At 37.6% G+C, this 19481-nt stretch overlaps 17 non-coding genes across 17 annotated transcripts; all 17 read left to right on the top strand.

The window, feature by feature from the left end:
* Window positions 1-471: 471 nt before the first annotated feature.
* On the top strand, window positions 472-562 carry Trnay-gua (transfer RNA tyrosine (anticodon GUA)). The gene is given in 2 exon segments: window positions 472-508; window positions 527-562. It is a non-coding gene; the product is annotated as a tRNA-Tyr (tRNA).
* Window positions 563-914: 352 nt separating this feature from the next.
* On the top strand, window positions 915-1029 carry Trnal-caa (transfer RNA leucine (anticodon CAA)). The gene is made up of 2 exons: window positions 915-952; window positions 984-1029. It is a non-coding gene; the product is annotated as a tRNA-Leu (tRNA).
* Window positions 1030-2835: 1806 nt separating this feature from the next.
* On the top strand, window positions 2836-2926 carry Trnay-gua (transfer RNA tyrosine (anticodon GUA)). The gene is given in 2 exon segments: window positions 2836-2872; window positions 2891-2926. It is a non-coding gene; the product is annotated as a tRNA-Tyr (tRNA).
* Window positions 2927-3278: 352 nt separating this feature from the next.
* Window positions 3279-3393, top strand: Trnal-caa (transfer RNA leucine (anticodon CAA)). The gene is made up of 2 exons: window positions 3279-3316; window positions 3348-3393. It is a non-coding gene; the product is annotated as a tRNA-Leu (tRNA).
* A 1806-nt stretch (window positions 3394-5199) lies between these two features.
* Trnay-gua (transfer RNA tyrosine (anticodon GUA)) lies at window positions 5200-5290 on the top strand. Its single transcript is given in 2 exon segments — window positions 5200-5236; window positions 5255-5290. It is a non-coding gene; the product is annotated as a tRNA-Tyr (tRNA).
* A 352-nt stretch (window positions 5291-5642) lies between these two features.
* Trnal-caa (transfer RNA leucine (anticodon CAA)) lies at window positions 5643-5757 on the top strand. The gene is made up of 2 exons: window positions 5643-5680; window positions 5712-5757. It is a non-coding gene; the product is annotated as a tRNA-Leu (tRNA).
* Window positions 5758-7563: 1806 nt separating this feature from the next.
* Window positions 7564-7654, top strand: Trnay-gua (transfer RNA tyrosine (anticodon GUA)). Its single transcript is given in 2 exon segments — window positions 7564-7600; window positions 7619-7654. It is a non-coding gene; the product is annotated as a tRNA-Tyr (tRNA).
* A 352-nt stretch (window positions 7655-8006) lies between these two features.
* On the top strand, window positions 8007-8121 carry Trnal-caa (transfer RNA leucine (anticodon CAA)). Its single transcript has 2 exons — window positions 8007-8044; window positions 8076-8121. It is a non-coding gene; the product is annotated as a tRNA-Leu (tRNA).
* A 1806-nt stretch (window positions 8122-9927) lies between these two features.
* On the top strand, window positions 9928-10018 carry Trnay-gua (transfer RNA tyrosine (anticodon GUA)). Its single transcript is given in 2 exon segments — window positions 9928-9964; window positions 9983-10018. It is a non-coding gene; the product is annotated as a tRNA-Tyr (tRNA).
* A 352-nt stretch (window positions 10019-10370) lies between these two features.
* Window positions 10371-10485, top strand: Trnal-caa (transfer RNA leucine (anticodon CAA)). The gene is made up of 2 exons: window positions 10371-10408; window positions 10440-10485. It is a non-coding gene; the product is annotated as a tRNA-Leu (tRNA).
* Window positions 10486-12291: 1806 nt separating this feature from the next.
* Trnay-gua (transfer RNA tyrosine (anticodon GUA)) lies at window positions 12292-12382 on the top strand. Its single transcript is given in 2 exon segments — window positions 12292-12328; window positions 12347-12382. It is a non-coding gene; the product is annotated as a tRNA-Tyr (tRNA).
* Window positions 12383-12734: 352 nt separating this feature from the next.
* On the top strand, window positions 12735-12849 carry Trnal-caa (transfer RNA leucine (anticodon CAA)). The gene is made up of 2 exons: window positions 12735-12772; window positions 12804-12849. It is a non-coding gene; the product is annotated as a tRNA-Leu (tRNA).
* A 1806-nt stretch (window positions 12850-14655) lies between these two features.
* Trnay-gua (transfer RNA tyrosine (anticodon GUA)) lies at window positions 14656-14746 on the top strand. Its single transcript is given in 2 exon segments — window positions 14656-14692; window positions 14711-14746. It is a non-coding gene; the product is annotated as a tRNA-Tyr (tRNA).
* Window positions 14747-15098: 352 nt separating this feature from the next.
* On the top strand, window positions 15099-15213 carry Trnal-caa (transfer RNA leucine (anticodon CAA)). The gene is made up of 2 exons: window positions 15099-15136; window positions 15168-15213. It is a non-coding gene; the product is annotated as a tRNA-Leu (tRNA).
* Window positions 15214-17018: 1805 nt separating this feature from the next.
* On the top strand, window positions 17019-17109 carry Trnay-gua (transfer RNA tyrosine (anticodon GUA)). The gene is given in 2 exon segments: window positions 17019-17055; window positions 17074-17109. It is a non-coding gene; the product is annotated as a tRNA-Tyr (tRNA).
* A 352-nt stretch (window positions 17110-17461) lies between these two features.
* Window positions 17462-17576, top strand: Trnal-caa (transfer RNA leucine (anticodon CAA)). Its single transcript has 2 exons — window positions 17462-17499; window positions 17531-17576. It is a non-coding gene; the product is annotated as a tRNA-Leu (tRNA).
* A 1806-nt stretch (window positions 17577-19382) lies between these two features.
* Window positions 19383-19473, top strand: Trnay-gua (transfer RNA tyrosine (anticodon GUA)). The gene is given in 2 exon segments: window positions 19383-19419; window positions 19438-19473. It is a non-coding gene; the product is annotated as a tRNA-Tyr (tRNA).
* Window positions 19474-19481: the final 8 nt, after the last annotated feature.

The following is a 19481-nucleotide window of genomic DNA, read 5'->3' as shown; positions in this document are numbered from 1 at the left end:
ATTTTCATTTGTCCCTTGTTGTGTATGATCACTGTCACTATTCGAGTGCATCGTGGTCGATGAAGGTGTCAATATATGTGTGGAATACAAGGAAAACATTGAACGATATTTGAAAGGCGATAAAGAATGAATTCTTGAAGTGAGATGGGATTTGAAATTTAAAGAGGAAATGAAATACTGTAAACACCCACATAAATATACCTACCGGTAAAGTGCGGTCGTGAGTGAGGCGACAGTGCGCATATCATAATGGTTGAAGGTGTTGTGAAGCCATTTACGTGTTTAGTCATGCCGCACTTTGTGTAATTATCTGGGTAAAGCTGTGTATCGCTACCGATGTTCCCTCACTCGCACGCCTAATGGAAATGCTACGCCATTTACAAGGAAAGTACTGTAGGGAAATCAGTTTGTATAATGGAATGTACGCACTGACTGAGTGATCGCATAACGTTGTGACATCATTTAGTCAGCCCCGTGATAGCTCAGTTGGTAGAGCGGAGGACTGTAGTGGAAAGAGTAAGCTGACATCCTTAGGTCGGTGGTTCAAATCCGCCTCGCGGGAACTTTTTCCCTCTCATTTTAAATTTCCAAATGTAAAGACATTTGGAAACTGTAATGACGTTTTGTGAAAAGCCCTTGTCTGGTGTTGCCAAGTAAACTGGAATAGTAAATACTGAGTGACCTTTTCCTTTTGGTACAGTGAATGAAGCCAGAATTGAAATACACGGAGTTGCACAATCCATTTGCAGGGTTGCATGATGCAAACTTTGAAGAAGGACTTGTCTGACAGTTAATGTATCATGCATGTAGTTATGTGACTTAAATTCCACAAGAAGTGTAAAACGAGCATGGATGGCCTCGATTATACAATGTATCAGTAGTAAATATGCTGTAGCGATTGTTTTTGATCAGCTGTCAGGATGGCCGAGTGGTCTAAGGCGCCAGACTCAAGGCTATGCCTTCTCTGTGATAGAGGTTGGGTGTTCTGGTCCACGAATGTGGGCGTGGGTTCGAATCCCACTTCTGACACATCTTTTTATAGTTTTTCTTTCGTAATTATTTTCCTATTTCTTGAAGTCGTCATTGTTAGAATGAATTCTTACACCAGATTAAGTGGCAAATTAAAGTTTATTTCTGGTATAAGAATTCCTAAATGCTTCTAAATATTTTCGTCATAAGAAACAAGCGTTTATCCATCAAATTTTAGGAGTGTTTTCATCCGTGTATTGACAAGACAGTTTGTGAATGAAACTATCTTGTAAGTTGGAGTAAATAAACAGTTTGACAAAAGATAGCAAGGGAGGAGGGTTATTTTGGCTGGACAAATTCCATACTCAAATCTGTATAAGCGGATAGTTGTAAGAAATCAATCACTTGTGTATCTTTCAAAATCACACTGAGAAAATTCCATGAAAATGCTGCATTTTTCATCTTCAGGCTTAGAAACATTTGTCAAATTGGCTCCAATATACGGAGCTTGGGGGACATTTGCATGGATTGATACGGTCATTTGAAAATATAATCAAGAATACTTTCCTTTGTGGCGTAGGTAGTATGATATACTAGTACGTAACGACCAGTTGTCTCCCCAATAATGCAATTCATTTGTGTAAATTGCCTTATTTAATATGACTGTTTAGAAAAAGATATCTTTTCTCAAAAAGAGCACCAGTGGAGCATATACCATGTATTGTGCCATTACTTAAGTTGTTAATTGTATACTGAGGGGCAAAATAAAGTACATGTGACAATTGACTTTATGATACGTTGGATGTTCAGTTAAAAACATCAGATGTTTGTGACATTACCCAACACTGAAAGAAAATTGTATGTTGTTCTATTTGTGATAATATATAAGTAGAAATGAAACTGTAAGAGAATGATTATGGACTGACACATAACTACTGGTGGGTATTTTAGACACATCATCTCTGAAAACAATCCTTATATTATCAACACCGACTGTGTATAGTTTTAGGAGTCATATGATGCATCACCTTTATGTGACGTCATCATATAAACATTCACTATTATTTAATTGTACTCCTAATTATAACGTATGCCAATGTGCTATGATGTTAACCGAATAAAAGATATGCCGGATTGATGGTTATTCAGTTGTCATCCGGCAGCCATCGCACATATATTAGTGACACAACATATTTCTACATGTTGTATTTTTCATAACTCATGAACTCCTAAACATAAACGAGATGTTTTACAGCAACGATGGTCTCCGTCCGTTATTTTGTCTGCTTGGCAATTCGATGCATGAACCAGAGGCATCCAAACTATTTTCATGTGGATTGTTTGAAGAAGGAGTAACTGGCTAAATAGACAGAAGATAACATATAAACTCGGTGTATTTTCATTTGTCCCTTGTTGTGTATGATCACTGTCACTATTCGAGTGCATCGTGGTCGATGAAGGTGTCAATATATGTGTGGAATACAAGGAAAACATTGAACGATATTTGAAAGGCGATAAAGAATGAATTCTTGAAGTGAGATGGGATTTGAAATTTAAAGAGGAAATGAAATACTGTAAACACCCACATAAATATACCTACCGGTAAAGTGCGGTCGTGAGTGAGGCGACAGTGCGCATATCATAATGGTTGAAGGTGTTGTGAAGCCATTTACGTGTTTAGTCATGCCGCACTTTGTGTAATTATCTGGGTAAAGCTGTGTATCGCTACCGATGTTCCCTCACTCGCACGCCTAATGGAAATGCTACGCCATTTACAAGGAAAGTACTGTAGGGAAATCAGTTTGTATAATGGAATGTACGCACTGACTGAGTGATCGCATAACGTTGTGACATCATTTAGTCAGCCCCGTGATAGCTCAGTTGGTAGAGCGGAGGACTGTAGTGGAAAGAGTAAGCTGACATCCTTAGGTCGGTGGTTCAAATCCGCCTCGCGGGAACTTTTTCCCTCTCATTTTAAATTTCCAAATGTAAAGACATTTGGAAACTGTAATGACGTTTTGTGAAAAGCCCTTGTCTGGTGTTGCCAAGTAAACTGGAATAGTAAATACTGAGTGACCTTTTCCTTTTGGTACAGTGAATGAAGCCAGAATTGAAATACACGGAGTTGCACAATCCATTTGCAGGGTTGCATGATGCAAACTTTGAAGAAGGACTTGTCTGACAGTTAATGTATCATGCATGTAGTTATGTGACTTAAATTCCACAAGAAGTGTAAAACGAGCATGGATGGCCTCGATTATACAATGTATCAGTAGTAAATATGCTGTAGCGATTGTTTTTGATCAGCTGTCAGGATGGCCGAGTGGTCTAAGGCGCCAGACTCAAGGCTATGCCTTCTCTGTGATAGAGGTTGGGTGTTCTGGTCCACGAATGTGGGCGTGGGTTCGAATCCCACTTCTGACACATCTTTTTATAGTTTTTCTTTCGTAATTATTTTCCTATTTCTTGAAGTCGTCATTGTTAGAATGAATTCTTACACCAGATTAAGTGGCAAATTAAAGTTTATTTCTGGTATAAGAATTCCTAAATGCTTCTAAATATTTTCGTCATAAGAAACAAGCGTTTATCCATCAAATTTTAGGAGTGTTTTCATCCGTGTATTGACAAGACAGTTTGTGAATGAAACTATCTTGTAAGTTGGAGTAAATAAACAGTTTGACAAAAGATAGCAAGGGAGGAGGGTTATTTTGGCTGGACAAATTCCATACTCAAATCTGTATAAGCGGATAGTTGTAAGAAATCAATCACTTGTGTATCTTTCAAAATCACACTGAGAAAATTCCATGAAAATGCTGCATTTTTCATCTTCAGGCTTAGAAACATTTGTCAAATTGGCTCCAATATACGGAGCTTGGGGGACATTTGCATGGATTGATACGGTCATTTGAAAATATAATCAAGAATACTTTCCTTTGTGGCGTAGGTAGTATGATATACTAGTACGTAACGACCAGTTGTCTCCCCAATAATGCAATTCATTTGTGTAAATTGCCTTATTTAATATGACTGTTTAGAAAAAGATATCTTTTCTCAAAAAGAGCACCAGTGGAGCATATACCATGTATTGTGCCATTACTTAAGTTGTTAATTGTATACTGAGGGGCAAAATAAAGTACATGTGACAATTGACTTTATGATACGTTGGATGTTCAGTTAAAAACATCAGATGTTTGTGACATTACCCAACACTGAAAGAAAATTGTATGTTGTTCTATTTGTGATAATATATAAGTAGAAATGAAACTGTAAGAGAATGATTATGGACTGACACATAACTACTGGTGGGTATTTTAGACACATCATCTCTGAAAACAATCCTTATATTATCAACACCGACTGTGTATAGTTTTAGGAGTCATATGATGCATCACCTTTATGTGACGTCATCATATAAACATTCACTATTATTTAATTGTACTCCTAATTATAACGTATGCCAATGTGCTATGATGTTAACCGAATAAAAGATATGCCGGATTGATGGTTATTCAGTTGTCATCCGGCAGCCATCGCACATATATTAGTGACACAACATATTTCTACATGTTGTATTTTTCATAACTCATGAACTCCTAAACATAAACGAGATGTTTTACAGCAACGATGGTCTCCGTCCGTTATTTTGTCTGCTTGGCAATTCGATGCATGAACCAGAGGCATCCAAACTATTTTCATGTGGATTGTTTGAAGAAGGAGTAACTGGCTAAATAGACAGAAGATAACATATAAACTCGGTGTATTTTCATTTGTCCCTTGTTGTGTATGATCACTGTCACTATTCGAGTGCATCGTGGTCGATGAAGGTGTCAATATATGTGTGGAATACAAGGAAAACATTGAACGATATTTGAAAGGCGATAAAGAATGAATTCTTGAAGTGAGATGGGATTTGAAATTTAAAGAGGAAATGAAATACTGTAAACACCCACATAAATATACCTACCGGTAAAGTGCGGTCGTGAGTGAGGCGACAGTGCGCATATCATAATGGTTGAAGGTGTTGTGAAGCCATTTACGTGTTTAGTCATGCCGCACTTTGTGTAATTATCTGGGTAAAGCTGTGTATCGCTACCGATGTTCCCTCACTCGCACGCCTAATGGAAATGCTACGCCATTTACAAGGAAAGTACTGTAGGGAAATCAGTTTGTATAATGGAATGTACGCACTGACTGAGTGATCGCATAACGTTGTGACATCATTTAGTCAGCCCCGTGATAGCTCAGTTGGTAGAGCGGAGGACTGTAGTGGAAAGAGTAAGCTGACATCCTTAGGTCGGTGGTTCAAATCCGCCTCGCGGGAACTTTTTCCCTCTCATTTTAAATTTCCAAATGTAAAGACATTTGGAAACTGTAATGACGTTTTGTGAAAAGCCCTTGTCTGGTGTTGCCAAGTAAACTGGAATAGTAAATACTGAGTGACCTTTTCCTTTTGGTACAGTGAATGAAGCCAGAATTGAAATACACGGAGTTGCACAATCCATTTGCAGGGTTGCATGATGCAAACTTTGAAGAAGGACTTGTCTGACAGTTAATGTATCATGCATGTAGTTATGTGACTTAAATTCCACAAGAAGTGTAAAACGAGCATGGATGGCCTCGATTATACAATGTATCAGTAGTAAATTTGCTGTAGCGATTGTTTTTGATCAGCTGTCAGGATGGCCGAGTGGTCTAAGGCGCCAGACTCAAGGCTATGCCTTCTCTGTGATAGAGGTTGGGTGTTCTGGTCCACGAATGTGGGCGTGGGTTCGAATCCCACTTCTGACACATCTTTTTATAGTTTTTCTTTCGTAATTATTTTCCTATTTCTTGAAGTCGTCATTGTTAGAATGAATTCTTACACCAGATTAAGTGGCAAATTAAAGTTTATTTCTGGTATAAGAATTCCTAAATGCTTCTAAATATTTTCGTCATAGGAAATAAGCTTTTATCCATCAAATTTTAGGAGTGTTTTCATCCGTGTATTGACAAGACAGTTTGTGAATGAAACTATCTTGTAAGTTGGAGTAAATAAACAGTTTGACAAAAGATAGCAAGGGAGGAGGGTTATTTTGGCTGGACAAATTCCATACTCAAATCTGTATAAGCGGATAGTTGTAAGAAATCAATCACTTGTGTATCTTTCAAAATCACACTGAGAAAATTCCATGAAAATGCTGCATTTTTCATCTTCAGGCTTAGAAACATTTGTCAAATTGGCTCCAATATACGGAGCTTGGGGGACATTTGCATGGATTGATACGGTCATTTGAAAATATAATCAAGAATACTTTCCTTTGTGGCGTAGGTAGTATGATATACTAGTACGTAACGACCAGTTGTCTCCCCAATAATGCAATTCATTTGTGTAAATTGCCTTATTTAATATGACTGTTTAGAAAAAGATATCTTTTCTCAAAAAGAGCACCAGTGGAGCATATACCATGTATTGTGCCATTACTTAAGTTGTTAATTGTATACTGAGGGGCAAAATAAAGTACATGTGACAATTGACTTTATGATACGTTGGATGTTCAGTTAAAAACATCAGATGTTTGTGACATTACCCAACACTGAAAGAAAATTGTATGTTGTTCTATTTGTGATAATATATAAGTAGAAATGAAACTGTAAGAGAATGATTATGGACTGACACATAACTACTGGTGGGTATTTTAGACACATCATCTCTGAAAACAATCCTTATGTTATCAACACCGACTGTGTATAGTTTTAGGAGTCATATGATGCATCACCTTTATGTGACGTCATCATATAAACATTCACTATTATTTAATTGTACTCCTAATTATAACGTATGCCAATGTGCTATGATGTTAACCGAATAAAAGATATGCCGGATTGATGGTTATTCAGTTGTCATCCGGCAGCCATCGCATATATATTAGTGACACAACATATTTCTACATGTTGTATTTTTCATAACTCATGAACTCCTAAACATAAACGAGATGTTTTACAGCAACGATGGTCTCCGTCCGTTATTTTGTCTGCTTGGCAATTCGATGCATGAACCAGAGGCATCCAAACTATGTTCATGTGGATTGTTTGAAGAAGGAGTAACTGGCTAAATAGACAGAAGATAACATATAAACTCGGTGTATTTTCATTTGTCCCTTGTTGTGTATGATCACTGTCACTATTCGAGTGCATCGTGGTCGATGAAGGTGTCAATATATGTGTGGAATACAAGGAAAACATTGAACGATATTTGAAAGGCGATAAAGAATGAATTCTTGAAGTGAGATGGGATTTGAAATTTAAAGAGGAAATGAAATACTGTAAACACCCACATAAATATACCTACCGGTAAAGTGCGGTCGTGAGTGAGGCGACAGTGCGCATATCATAATGGTTGAAGGTGTTGTGAAGCCATTTACGTGTTTAGTCATGCCGCACTTTGTGTAATTATCTGGGTAAAGCTGTGTATCGCTACCGATGTTCCCTCACTCGCACGCCTAATGGAAATGCTACGCCATTTACAAGGAAAGTACTGTAGGGAAATCAGTTTGTATAATGGAATGTACGCACTGACTGAGTGATCGCATAACGTTGTGACATCATTTAGTCAGCCCCGTGATAGCTCAGTTGGTAGAGCGGAGGACTGTAGTGGAAAGAGTAAGCTGACATCCTTAGGTCGGTGGTTCAAATCCGCCTCGCGGGAACTTTTTCCCTCTCATTTTAAATTTCCAAATGTAAAGACATTTGGAAACTGTAATGACGTTTTGTGAAAAGCCCTTGTCTGGTGTTGCCAAGTAAACTGGAATAGTAAATACTGAGTGACCTTTTCCTTTTGGTACAGTGAATGAAGCCAGAATTGAAATACACGGAGTTGCACAATCCATTTGCAGGGTTGCATGATGCAAACTTTGAAGAAGGACTTGTCTGACAGTTAATGTATCATGCATGTAGTTATGTGACTTAAATTCCACAAGAAGTGTAAAACGAGCATGGATGGCCTCGATTATACAATGTATCAGTAGTAAATTTGCTGTAGCGATTGTTTTTGATCAGCTGTCAGGATGGCCGAGTGGTCTAAGGCGCCAGACTCAAGGCTATGCCTTCTCTGTGATAGAGGTTGGGTGTTCTGGTCCACGAATGTGGGCGTGGGTTCGAATCCCACTTCTGACACATCTTTTTATAGTTTTTCTTTCGTAATTATTTTCCTATTTCTTGAAGTCGTCATTGTTAGAATGAATTCTTACACCAGATTAAGTGGCAAATTAAAGTTTATTTCTGGTATAAGAATTCCTAAATGCTTCTAAATATTTTCGTCATAGGAAATAAGCTTTTATCCATCAAATTTTAGGAGTGTTTTCATCCGTGTATTGACAAGACAGTTTGTGAATGAAACTATCTTGTAAGTTGGAGTAAATAAACAGTTTGACAAAAGATAGCAAGGGAGGAGGGTTATTTTGGCTGGACAAATTCCATACTCAAATCTGTATAAGCGGATAGTTGTAAGAAATCAATCACTTGTGTATCTTTCAAAATCACACTGAGAAAATTCCATGAAAATGCTGCATTTTTCATCTTCAGGCTTAGAAACATTTGTCAAATTGGCTCCAATATACGGAGCTTGGGGGACATTTGCATGGATTGATACGGTCATTTGAAAATATAATCAAGAATACTTTCCTTTGTGGCGTAGGTAGTATGATATACTAGTACGTAACGACCAGTTGTCTCCCCAATAATGCAATTCATTTGTGTAAATTGCCTTATTTAATATGACTGTTTAGAAAAAGATATCTTTTCTCAAAAAGAGCACCAGTGGAGCATATACCATGTATTGTGCCATTACTTAAGTTGTTAATTGTATACTGAGGGGCAAAATAAAGTACATGTGACAATTGACTTTATGATACGTTGGATGTTCAGTTAAAAACATCAGATGTTTGTGACATTACCCAACACTGAAAGAAAATTGTATGTTGTTCTATTTGTGATAATATATAAGTAGAAATGAAACTGTAAGAGAATGATTATGGACTGACACATAACTACTGGTGGGTATTTTAGACACATCATCTCTGAAAACAATCCTTATGTTATCAACACCGACTGTGTATAGTTTTAGGAGTCATATGATGCATCACCTTTATGTGACGTCATCATATAAACATTCACTATTATTTAATTGTACTCCTAATTATAACGTATGCCAATGTGCTATGATGTTAACCGAATAAAAGATATGCCGGATTGATGGTTATTCAGTTGTCATCCGGCAGCCATCGCATATATATTAGTGACACAACATATTTCTACATGTTGTATTTTTCATAACTCATGAACTCCTAAACATAAACGAGATGTTTTACAGCAACGATGGTCTCCGTCCGTTATTTTGTCTGCTTGGCAATTCGATGCATGAACCAGAGGCATCCAAACTATGTTCATGTGGATTGTTTGAAGAAGGAGTAACTGGCTAAATAGACAGAAGATAACATATAAACTCGGTGTATTTTCATTTGTCCCTTGTTGTGTATGATCACTGTCACTATTCGAGTGCATCGTGGTCGATGAAGGTGTCAATATATGTGTGGAATACAAGGAAAACATTGAACGATATTTGAAAGGCGATAAAGAATGAATTCTTGAAGTGAGATGGGATTTGAAATTTAAAGAGGAAATGAAATACTGTAAACACCCACATAAATATACCTACCGGTAAAGTGCGGTCGTGAGTGAGGCGACAGTGCGCATATCATAATGGTTGAAGGTGTTGTGAAGCCATTTACGTGTTTAGTCATGCCGCACTTTGTGTAATTATCTGGGTAAAGCTGTGTATCGCTACCGATGTTCCCTCACTCGCACGCCTAATGGAAATGCTACGCCATTTACAAGGAAAGTACTGTAGGGAAATCAGTTTGTATAATGGAATGTACGCACTGACTGAGTGATCGCATAACGTTGTGACATCATTTAGTCAGCCCCGTGATAGCTCAGTTGGTAGAGCGGAGGACTGTAGTGGAAAGAGTAAGCTGACATCCTTAGGTCGGTGGTTCAAATCCGCCTCGCGGGAACTTTTTCCCTCTCATTTTAAATTTCCAAATGTAAAGACATTTGGAAACTGTAATGACGTTTTGTGAAAAGCCCTTGTCTGGTGTTGCCAAGTAAACTGGAATAGTAAATACTGAGTGACCTTTTCCTTTTGGTACAGTGAATGAAGCCAGAATTGAAATACACGGAGTTGCACAATCCATTTGCAGGGTTGCATGATGCAAACTTTGAAGAAGGACTTGTCTGACAGTTAATGTATCATGCATGTAGTTATGTGACTTAAATTCCACAAGAAGTGTAAAACGAGCATGGATGGCCTCGATTATACAATGTATCAGTAGTAAATATGCTGTAGCGATTGTTTTTGATCAGCTGTCAGGATGGCCGAGTGGTCTAAGGCGCCAGACTCAAGGCTATGCCTTCTCTGTGATAGAGGTTGGGTGTTCTGGTCCACGAATGTGGGCGTGGGTTCGAATCCCACTTCTGACACATCTTTTTATAGTTTTTCTTTCGTAATTATTTTCCTATTTCTTGAAGTCGTCATTGTTAGAATGAATTCTTACACCAGATTAAGTGGCAAATTAAAGTTTATTTCTGGTATAAGAATTCCTAAATGCTTCTAAATATTTTCGTCATAAGAAACAAGCGTTTATCCATCAAATTTTAGGAGTGTTTTCATCCGTGTATTGACAAGACAGTTTGTGAATGAAACTATCTTGTAAGTTGGAGTAAATAAACAGTTTGACAAAAGATAGCAAGGGAGGAGGGTTATTTTGGCTGGACAAATTCCATACTCAAATCTGTATAAGCGGATAGTTGTAAGAAATCAATCACTTGTGTATCTTTCAAAATCACACTGAGAAAATTCCATGAAAATGCTGCATTTTTCATCTTCAGGCTTAGAAACATTTGTCAAATTGGCTCCAATATACGGAGCTTGGGGGACATTTGCATGGATTGATACGGTCATTTGAAAATATAATCAAGAATACTTTCCTTTGTGGCGTAGGTAGTATGATATACTAGTACGTAACGACCAGTTGTCTCCCCAATAATGCAATTCATTTGTGTAAATTGCCTTATTTAATATGACTGTTTAGAAAAAGATATCTTTTCTCAAAAAGAGCACCAGTGGAGCATATACCATGTATTGTGCCATTACTTAAGTTGTTAATTGTATACTGAGGGGCAAAATAAAGTACATGTGACAATTGACTTTATGATACGTTGGATGTTCAGTTAAAAACATCAGATGTTTGTGACATTACCCAACACTGAAAGAAAATTGTATGTTGTTCTATTTGTGATAATATATAAGTAGAAATGAAACTGTAAGAGAATGATTATGGACTGACACATAACTACTGGTGGGTATTTTAGACACATCATCTCTGAAAACAATCCTTATATTATCAACACCGACTGTGTATAGTTTTAGGAGTCATATGATGCATCACCTTTATGTGACGTCATCATATAAACATTCACTATTATTTAATTGTACTCCTAATTATAACGTATGCCAATGTGCTATGATGTTAACCGAATAAAAGATATGCCGGATTGATGGTTATTCAGTTGTCATCCGGCAGCCATCGCATATATATTAGTGACACAACATATTTCTACATGTTGTATTTTTCATAACTCATGAACTCCTAAACATAAACGAGATGTTTTACAGCAACGATGGTCTCCGTCCGTTATTTTGTCTGCTTGGCAATTCGATGCATGAACCAGAGGCATCCAAACTATGTTCATGTGGATTGTTTGAAGAAGGAGTAACTGGCTAAATAGACAGAAGATAACATATAAACTCGGTGTATTTTCATTTGTCCCTTGTTGTGTATGATCACTGTCACTATTCGAGTGCATCGTGGTCGATGAAGGTGTCAATATATGTGTGGAATACAAGGAAAACATTGAACGATATTTGAAAGGCGATAAAGAATGAATTCTTGAAGTGAGATGGGATTTGAAATTTAAAGAGGAAATGAAATACTGTAAACACCCACATAAATATACCTACCGGTAAAGTGCGGTCGTGAGTGAGGCGACAGTGCGCATATCATAATGGTTGAAGGTGTTGTGAAGCCATTTACGTGTTTAGTCATGCCGCACTTTGTGTAATTATCTGGGTAAAGCTGTGTATCGCTACCGATGTTCCCTCACTCGCACGCCTAATGGAAATGCTACGCCATTTACAAGGAAAGTACTGTAGGGAAATCAGTTTGTATAATGGAATGTACGCACTGACTGAGTGATCGCATAACGTTGTGACATCATTTAGTCAGCCCCGTGATAGCTCAGTTGGTAGAGCGGAGGACTGTAGTGGAAAGAGTAAGCTGACATCCTTAGGTCGGTGGTTCAAATCCGCCTCGCGGGAACTTTTTCCCTCTCATTTTAAATTTCCAAATGTAAAGACATTTGGAAACTGTAATGACGTTTTGTGAAAAGCCCTTGTCTGGTGTTGCCAAGTAAACTGGAATAGTAAATACTGAGTGACCTTTTCCTTTTGGTACAGTGAATGAAGCCAGAATTGAAATACACGGAGTTGCGCAATCCATTTGCAGGGTTGCATGATGCAAACTTTGAAGAAGGACTTGTCTGACAGTTAATGTATCATGCATGTAGTTATGTGACTTAAATTCCACAAGAAGTGTAAAACGAGCATGGATGGCCTCGATTATACAATGTATCAGTAGTAAATTTGCTGTAGCGATTGTTTTTGATCAGCTGTCAGGATGGCCGAGTGGTCTGAGGCGCCAGACTCAAGGCTATGCCTTCTCTGTGATAGAGGTTGGGTGTTCTGGTCCACGAATGTGGGCGTGGGTTCGAATCCCACTTCTGACACATCTTTTTATAGTTTTTCTTTCGTAATTATTTTCCTATTTCTTGAAGTCGTCATTGTTAGAATGAATTCTTACCCCAGATTAAGTGGCAAATTAAAGTTTATTTCTGGTATAAGAATTCCTAAATGCTTCTAAATATTTTCGTCATAGGAAATAAGCTTTTATCCATCAAATTTTAGGAGTGTTTTCATCCGTGTATTGACAAGACAGTTTGTGAATGAAACTATCTTGTAAGTTGGAGTAAATAAACAGTTTGACAAAAGATAGCAAGGGAGGAGGGTTATTTTGGCTGGACAAATTCCATACTCAAATGTGTATAAGCGGATAGTTGTAAGAAATCAATCACTTGTGTATCTTTCAAAATCACACTGAGAAAATTCCATGAAAATGCTGCATTTTTCATCTTCAGGCTTAGAAACATTTGTCAAATTGGCTCCAATATACGGAGCTTGGGGGACATTTGCATGGATTGATACGGTCATTTGAAAATATAATCAAGAATACTTTCCTTTGTGGCGTAGGTAGTATGATATACTAGTACGTAACGACCAGTTGTCTCCCCAATAATGCAATTCATTTGTGTAAATTGCCTTATTTAATATGACTGTTTAGAAAAAGATATCTTTTCTCAAAAAGAGCACCAGTGGAGCATATACCATGTATTGTGCCATTACTTAAGTTGTTAATTGTATACTGAGGGGCAAAATAAAGTACATGTGACAATTGACTTTATGATACGTTGGATGTTCAGTTAAAAACATCAGATGTTTGTGACATTACCCAACACTGAAAGAAAATTGTATGTTGTTCTATTTGTGATAATATATAAGTAGAAATGAAACTGTAAGAGAATGATTATGGACTGACACATAACTACTGGTGGGTATTTTAGACACATCATCTCTGAAAACAATCCTTATATTATCAACACCGACTGTGTATAGTTTTAGGAGTCATATGATGCATCACCTTTATGTGACGTCATCATATAAACATTCACTATTATTTAATTGTACTCCTAATTATAACGTATGCCAATGTGCTATGATGTTAACCGAATAAAAGATATGCCGGATTGATGGTTATTCAGTTGTCATCCGGCAGCCATCGCACATATATTAGTGACACAACATATTTCTACATGTTGTATTTTTCATAACTCATGAACTCCTAAACATAAACGAGATGTTTTACAGCAACGATGGTCTCCGTCCGTTATTTTGTCTGCTTGGCAATTCGATGCATGAACCAGAGGCATCCAAACTATTTTCATGTGGATTGTTTGAAGAAGGAGTAACTGGCTAAATAGACAGAAGATAACATATAAACTCGGTGTATTTTCATTTGTCCCTTGTTGTGTATGATCACTGTCACTATTCGAGTGCATCGTGGTCGATGAAGGTGTCAATATATGTGTGGAATACAAGGAAAACATTGAACGATATTTGAAAGGCGATAAAGAATGAATTCTTGAAGTGAGATGGGATTTGAAATTTAAAGAGGAAATGAAATACTGTAAACACCCACATAAATATACCTACCGGTAAAGTGCGGTCGTGAGTGAGGCGACAGTGCGCATATCATAATGGTTGAAGGTGTTGTGAAGCCATTTACGTGTTTAGTCATGCCGCACTTTGTGTAATTATCTGGGTAAAGCTGTGTATCGCTACCGATGTTCCCTCACTCGCACGCCTAATGGAAATGCTACGCCATTTACAAGGAAAGTACTGTAGGGAAATCAGTTTGTATAATGGAATGTACGCACTGACTGAGTGATCGCATAACGTTGTGACATCATTTAGTCAGCCCCGTGATAGCTCAGTTGGTAGAACGGAGGACTGTAGTGGAAAGAGTAAGCTGACATCCTTAGGTCGGTGGTTCAAATCCGCCTCGCGGGAACTTTTTCCCTCTCATTTTAAATTTCCAAATGTAAAGACATTTGGAAACTGTAATGACGTTTTGTGAAAAGCCCTTGTCTGGTGTTGCCAAGTAAACTGGAATAGTAAATACTGAGTGACCTTTTCCTTTTGGTACAGTGAATGAAGCCAGAATTGAAATACACGGAGTTGCGCAATCCATTTGCAGGGTTGCATGATGCAAACTTTGAAGAAGGACTTGTCTGACAGTTAATGTATCATGCATGTAGTTATGTGACTTAAATTCCACAAGAAGTGTAAAACGAGCATGGATGGCCTCGATTATACAATGTATCAGTAGTAAATATGCTGTAGCGATTGTTTTTGATCAGCTGTCAGGATGGCCGAGTGGTCTAAGGCGCCAGACTCAAGGCTATGCCTTCTCTGTGATAGAGGTTGGGTGTTCTGGTCCACGAATGTGGGCGTGGGTTCGAATCCCACTTCTGACACATCTTTTTATAGTTTTTCTTTCGTAATTATTTTCCTATTTCTTGAAGTCGTCATTGTTAGAATGAATTCTTACCCCAGATTAAGTGGCAAATTAAAGTTTATTTCTGGTATAAGAATTCCTAAATGCTTCTAAATATTTTCGTCATAGGAAATAAGCTTTTATCCATCAAATTTTAGGAGTGTTTTCATCCGTGTATTGACAAGACAGTTTGTGAATGAAACTATCTTGTAAGTTGGAGTAAATAAACAGTTTGACAAAAGATAGCAAGGGAGGAGGGTTATTTTGGCTGGACAAATTCCATACTCAAATCTGTATAAGCGGATAGTTGTAAGAAATCAATCACTTGTGTATCTTTCAAAATCACACTGAGAAAATTCCATGAAAATGCTGCATTTTTCATCTTCAGGCTTAGAAACATTTGTCAAATTGGCTCCAATATACGGAGCTTGGGGGACATTTGCATGGATTGATACGGTCATTTGAAAATATAATCAAGAATACTTTCCTTTGTGGCGTAGGTAGTATGATATACTAGTACGTAACGACCAGTTGTCTCCCCAATAATGCAATTCATTTGTGTAAATTGCCTTATTTAATATGACTGTTTAGAAAAAGATATCTTTTCTCAAAAAGAGCACCAGTGGAGCATATACCATGTATTGTGCCATTACTTAAGTTGTTAATTGTATACTGAGGGGCAAAATAAAGTACATGTGACAATTGACTTTATGATACGTTGGATGTTCAGTTAAAAACATCAGATGTTTGTGACATTACCCAACACTGAAAGAAAATTGTATGTTGTTCTATTTGTGATAATATATAAGTAGAAATGAAACTGTAAGAGAATGATTATGGACTGACACATAACTACTGGTGGGTATTTTAGACACATCATCTCTGAAAACAATCCTTATATTATCAACACCGACTGTGTATAGTTTTAGGAGTCATATGATGCATCACCTTTATGTGACGTCATCATATAAACATTCACTATTATTTAATTGTACTCCTAATTATAACGTATGCCAATGTGCTATGATGTTAACCGAATAAATGATATGCCGGATTGATGGTTATTCAGTTGTCATCCGGCAGCCATCGCACATATATTAGTGACACAACATATTTCTACATGTTGTATTTTTCATAACTCATGAACTCCTAAACATAAACGAGATGTTTTACAGCAACGATGGTCTCCGTCCGTTATTTTGTCTGCTTGGCAATTCGATGCATGAACCAGAGGCATCCAAACTATTTTCATGTGGATTGTTTGAAGAAGGAGTAACTGGCTAAATAGACAGAAGATAACATATAAACTCGGTGTATTTTCATTTGTCCCTTGTTGTGTATGATCACTGTCACTATTCGAGTGCATCGTGGTCGATGAAGGTTTAATATATGTGTGGAATACAAGGAAAACATTGAACGATATTTGAAAGGCGATAAAGAATGAATTCTTGAAGTGAGATGGGATTTGAAATTTAAAGAGGAAATGAAATACTGTAAACACCCACATAAATATACCTACCGGTAAAGTGCGGTCGTGAGTGAGGCGACAGTGCGCATATCATAATGGTTGAAGGTGTTGTGAAGCCATTTACGTGTTTAGTCATGCCGCACTTTGTGTAATTATCTGGGTAAAGCTGTGTATCGCTACCGATGTTCCCTCACTCGCACGCCTAATGGAAATGCTACGCCATTTACAAGGAAAGTACTGTAGGGAAATCAGTTTGTATAATGGAATGTACGCACTGACTGAGTGATCGCATAACGTTGTGACATCATTTAGTCAGCCCCGTGATAGCTCAGTTGGTAGAGCGGAGGACTGTAGTGGAAAGAGTAAGCTGACATCCTTAGGTCGGTGGTTCAAATCCGCCTCGCGGGAACTTTTTCCCTCTCATTTTAAATTTCCAAATGTAAAGACATTTGGAAACTGTAATGACGTTTTGTGAAAAGCCCTTGTCTGGTGTTGCCAAGTAAACTGGAATAGTAAATACTGAGTGACCTTTTCCTTTTGGTACAGTGAATGAAGCCAGAATTGAAATACACGGAGTTGCACAATCCATTTGCAGGGTTGCATGATGCAAACTTTGAAGAAGGACTTGTCTGACAGTTAATGTATCATGCATGTAGTTATGTGACTTAAATTCCACAAGAAGTGTAGAACGAGCATGGATGGCCTCGATTATACAATGTATCAGTAGTAAATATGCTGTAGCGATTGTTTTTGATCAGCTGTCAGGATGGCCGAGTGGTCTAAGGCGCCAGACTCAAGGCTATGCCTTCTCTGTGATAGAGGTTGGGTGTTCTGGTCCACGAATGTGGGCGTGGGTTCGAATCCCACTTCTGACACATCTTTTTATAGTTTTTCTTTCGTAATTATTTTCCTATTTCTTGAAGTCGTCATTGTTAGAATGAATTCTTACACCAGATTAAGTGGCAAATTAAAGTTTATTTCTGGTATAAGAATTCCTAAATGCTTCTAAATATTTTCGTCATAGGAAATAAGCTTTTATCCATCAAATTTTAGGAGTGTTTTCATCCGTGTATTGACAAGACAGTTTGTGAATGAAACTATCTTGTAAGTTGGAGTAAATAAACAGTTTGACAAAAGATAGCAAGGGAGGAGGGTTATTTTGGCTGGACAAATTCCATACTCAAATCTGTATAAGCGGATAGTTGTAAGAAATCAATCACTTGTGTATCTTTCAAAATCACACTGAGAAAATTCCATGAAAATGCTGCATTTTTCATCTTCAGGCTTAGAAACATTTGTCAAATTGGCTCCAATATACGGAGCTTGGGGGACATTTGCATGGATTGATACGGTCATTTGAAAATATAATCAAGAATACTTTCCTTTGTGGCGTAGGTAGTATGATATACTAGTACGTAACGACCAGTTGTCTCCCCAATAATGCAATTCATTTGTGTAAATTGCCTTATTTAATATGACTGTTTAGAAAAAGATATCTTTTCTCAAAAAGAGCACCAGTGGAGCATATACCATGTATTGTGCCATTACTTAAGTTGTTAATTGTATACTGAGGGGCAAAATAAAGTACATGTGACAATTGACTTTATGATACGTTGGATGTTCAGTTAAAAACATCAGATGTTTGTGACATTACCCAACACTGAAAGAAAATTGTATGTTGTTCTATTTGTGATAATATATAAGTAGAAATGAAACTGTAAGAGAATGATTATGGACTGACACATAACTACTGGTGGGTATTTTAGACACATCATCTCTGAAAACAATCCTTATGTTATCAACACCGACTGTGTATAGTTTTAGGAGTCATATGATGCATCACCTTTATGTGACGTCATCATATAAACATTCACTATTATTTAATTGTACTCCTAATTATAACGTATGCCAATGTGCTATGATGTTAACCGAATAAAAGATATGCCGGATTGATGGTTATTCAGTTGTCATCCGGCAGCCATCGCATATATATTAGTGACACAACATATTTCTACATGTTGTATTTTTCATAACTCATGAACTCCTAAACATAAACGAGATGTTTTACAGCAACGATGGTCTCCGTCCGTTATTTTGTCTGCTTGGCAATTCGATGCATGAACCAGAGGCATCCAAACTATGTTCATGTGGATTGTTTGAAGAAGGAGTAACTGGCTAAATAGACAGAAGATAACATATAAACTCGGTGTATTTTCATTTGTCCCTTGTTGTGTATGATCACTGTCACTATTCGAGTGCATCGTGGTCGATGAAGGTGTCAATATATGTGTGGAATACAAGGAAAACATTGAACGATATTTGAAAGGCGATAAAGAATGAATTCTTGAAGTGAGATGGGATTTGAAATTTAAAGAGGAAATGAAATACTGTAAACACCCACATAAATATACCTACCGGTAAAGTGCGGTCGTGAGTGAGGCGACAGTGCGCATATCATAATGGTTGAAGGTGTTGTGAAGCCATTTACGTGTTTAGTCATGCCGCACTTTGTGTAATTATCTGGGTAAAGCTGTGTATCGCTACCGATGTTCCCTCACTCGCACGCCTAATGGAAATGCTACGCCATTTACAAGGAAAGTACTGTAGGGAAATCAGTTTGTATAATGGAATGTACGCACTGACTGAGTGATCGCATAACGTTGTGACATCATTTAGTCAGCCCCGTGATAGCTCAGTTGGTAGAGCGGAGGACTGTAGTGGAAAGAGTAAGCTGACATCCTTAGGTCGGTGGTTCAAATCCGCCTCGCGGGAACTTTTTC

The sequence above is a fragment of the Haliotis asinina genome, chromosome 7, assembly GCF_037392515.1.
Source record: "Haliotis asinina isolate JCU_RB_2024 chromosome 7, JCU_Hal_asi_v2, whole genome shotgun sequence".
Classification (NCBI taxonomy): Eukaryota; Metazoa; Mollusca; class Gastropoda; order Lepetellida; family Haliotidae; genus Haliotis; species Haliotis asinina.
This window is presented reverse-complemented; position numbering and strand designations above follow the sequence as displayed.